At 44.3% G+C, this 3,520-nt stretch overlaps 1 pseudogene; it reads left to right on the plus strand.

The window, feature by feature from the left end:
* The first annotated feature begins 2,228 nt into the window (after positions 1 to 2,228).
* Positions 2,229 to 2,777, plus strand: LOC122894053 (annotated as a pseudogene).
* Positions 2,778 to 3,520: the final 743 nt, after the last annotated feature.

Below are 3,520 nucleotides of genomic sequence, written 5' to 3' on the forward strand. Positions count from 1 at the left end.
GGAAAATTGGATCCCTACTGCTAATATCAGCAACAGCATCGGTGCATATTATTGGATAGTGGGTGTGGAGCAGACTGTGAGCTACATGCGTGTGCATGAGCACATACAATCAGATGTAACCTTCAATCCCAGGAACCTAAAGGAGATAAGAGGCCCCACCCCAATATCCCCCAGAGTTTAGGGACTCTCAATGACTACAGACTGTGTCAGTGCAGCTGGGGGCTCCAAGGAAGGGGCTCCCGGGTGGGTTCTGAGATCCTTTGCTTGGGTTCTCCCTGTAGAGTGTGCAGGTCTTGTGAGGCCATCTCAGTCTTACAGGAGATGTTATCAGAGCACATGATGTCACAGGAAGAGCTCCCTGAAGGCACATCACACACATTGTAGGGGCAGAAAGTTTTACCACTTTCCTTTCTAGAACCTCAGCTGTTCTAACAATTAAATTGACATAAGAAAACCAGTGAAAATGAACTTAATTTTGCATTTATTTTATTTTCATTCTTATTTTTATTTTTTATTATTTTTTTCTTTCAAAACCAGACTTGGTTTCTTAAATTTTTATTTATTTTTTAAATTTCTTTTCAGTTTTTTATTATGTTATGTTAGTCACTATGCAGTACATCATTAGTTTTGTTTCAGTGTTCCAACACTCATTGTTTACATAGAACACCCAGGGTTCCATGCAATACATGACCTCCTTCATGCCCATCATCAGGCTGAGCCATCCCCTTAAACCGCTCCTGTCCTAAACCCTCAGAATGTTTCCCGAAGTCCACAGCCTCTCGTGGTTCATCAACCTTTCCAATCCGCACCCCTTCACTTGTACATTCTTTCTCCTAATGTCCACCATGATATTCATGATGTTCCACAAGTGAGTTAAACCATACAATAATTGACTTTCTCTGCTTGACTTATTTCACACAGTATAATCTCCTCCAGTCCCATCCACGTTGATACAAAAGTTGGGTATTCATACTTTCTGATGGTTAAGTAATATCACATTGTATACACGGACCACATCTTCTTTATCCAAACATCTCGACTCTTTCCAATGTGGACATTGCTGTTATGAACATTGGGGTGCATATGGCCCTTCTTTTCACTACGTCTGTATCTTTGGTGTAAATACCTAGCAGTGCAATAAGAGTCATATAAATGTAAGACACAAAGATGTGAGGAAAGCAGAAAACTCTTAAACCTTTGGAAAGATCAACAGTAAATTTGTGAAGAATGATAATAAAAAGAAGCATGGGTTTGTGGACATAAATTAGTAAAGAAATAAGGTTTGTTTGTAAAGCATCCAGGTTCTTAAAGTCCTAATTCTGGTGCTAAGGACATCTCTCTCATTCTGGTACAGAGAGGGAGCCTTTCCCATTGGATACTTATCTTCAGGTTCAGGGTGTGGGAACCTGAAAGGGTGCATGGGCTATCTCAAGTACTTTTAATTCCAGAGGCACATGTGGGGTGACACGTCCTGCTTCCCTTTGCCATGTAATATTGGAGTAGAAACACTGCAGTAAATACTCCATGAGCCCAGACAGCATTCTCCCTGCAGGACAGGGTTTGGATGGCATGGGTGCTCAGGACCAACCAGCACAGAGCTGCTGACCCAGGAACGGGTACCCAAGGCTCTGGGGACTTCTTTCCTCTCAGAATTCAGGGTTTCCTTTTGCAGAAAACAATGTAACATATAAGTAGGACAGGGAAAGCTAAAGGGTGTGTAGATATCCTGTTCTATCGGTAGTATTTACCAAACTCAAGGCAACGAGAAGCATATATGAAGAGGATAATATCCCAGGACTTTTAGATGTCTTAATTTTAAAGATATGGAGGAATGAATGCACTTATAAACCCATGGGTGCAGTATTTTGGAGACACGCCAATCCACGAGTAAGTTATTCAGATAGCAGAGCCAAGAACAGATTCAGGGTGTCTCTCTGTCATTCCAAGGTGGGGTTGCATGAGGAGCATTTCCTGGACTTTTTTCATTCAGTGGAGAAGCTCTGTCTAAACACAGTTCAGGGAGCTGCAGGGTACCCATGTTCTCAACAAGGATTAGGACATGTGTCCTCACCGTATGACTGAGCTCAGTCCCTGTGATGTCTATCTGCTACTTCTTTTGATGGGTCTGGTCTTGAGTATGAAATACTATTCCTTATGAATATGCAAATAGTCCAAGCTGCATCATGGTAAGTATGGGAATATCTGTGCACTGAGAGCGTCACCCAACAACTGCACCTTCCACTACAGAATCCTCTGAGACCACAGCCAGTCACCATGACCTGGAGCTGGAGAATCCTCTTCTTGGTGGCTCTGGCTACAGGTAAGTGACTCCCAGTCTCTGGGCTGAGGAGGAGAAAAAGGCCAATCAAAGATGAATTCATCCCCACCTGCTCTCTCTCCACAGGTGTGTACGCCCAGGTGCATCTGCTACAGTCTGGGGCAGAGGTGAGGAATCCTGGAGCATCCGTGAAGGTCTCCTGCAAGGCATCTGGATACACATTCACTGACTACTATATGCACTGGGTGCGACAGGCCCCAGAACGAGGGCTTGAGTGGATGGGACGAATTGACCCTGAAGATGGTGCCACAAATATTGCACAGAAATTCCAGGCTAGAGTCACGCTTACGGCAGACACATCCACAAAACGGCCTACATGGAACTGAGAAGTCTGAGGCCTGAGGACACGGCTGTGTATTACTGTGCAAGACACAGCGTGAGAACTCACATCCTGCATGTGTCAGAAACCATGAGAAGGGACGGCTTTGTTGGTGGTTGAGGAGGAAGGGGACAAACTATGCCTGACTTCCTCATACAAATGAGTCAGAAGTTCGGGATAAAAATAATGCTTTTGTGTGCACACCAATCACTGTAGAAAGATTGGAAGAGGCCAGAAATGCTGTAGAAAGATAAGGCTTAAATACTTTGCATCTAAGTTTTTTCTTTTTAGTTTTTTTCAGAGGGATACTTGCAACCTCTATGTGGATTGAAGGAATGTCTGTCGAAGCATCATTTGGGAAGATTGGGAGGAGGCAGGCTGCAGAGTACAGGAATGTAGCTCAGTCCCTAACAAGTTCTGAACTTCTTCCTCTATTTTTGAAATATGACCATGTGCTTGGTGAAAAGAAATGATATGAAATGGAGGGATTTCTATGGATGAATGTCTATGGCCCAACTCCACTGAGCATCACACACAGAACATTCTGGTAGGAGACTCATGAGCTCATGGTCACAAGTCACAGTCTGACAGATGTGCCAAGTTCAATCACTCTACAGCAGCTCCTCATCCTTGCAGTCCACCTTTCAGTGCTGAGTTCCTGCAGAGACTCCTCCCCAAGGACTGCTGCCTGAAAGGGTCCCTGTCCCTGGGGTAGTTCCACAGAACAGGAGCTGCAGGGGGAGATGTTTGTAAGACTCGCTACCTGCCCTGCAGTATTTTCTGTGATCACTGGATCCTGGTACTATATACAGGGCTTAGGCCTACACATGTTTGATGTCCTACTGCCTGGAGGTCTACAAGAA

The sequence above is a fragment of the Neovison vison genome, chromosome 13 (genome assembly GCF_020171115.1).
Source record: "Neovison vison isolate M4711 chromosome 13, ASM_NN_V1, whole genome shotgun sequence".
NCBI classification, from domain to species: Eukaryota; Metazoa; Chordata; class Mammalia; order Carnivora; family Mustelidae; genus Neogale; species Neogale vison.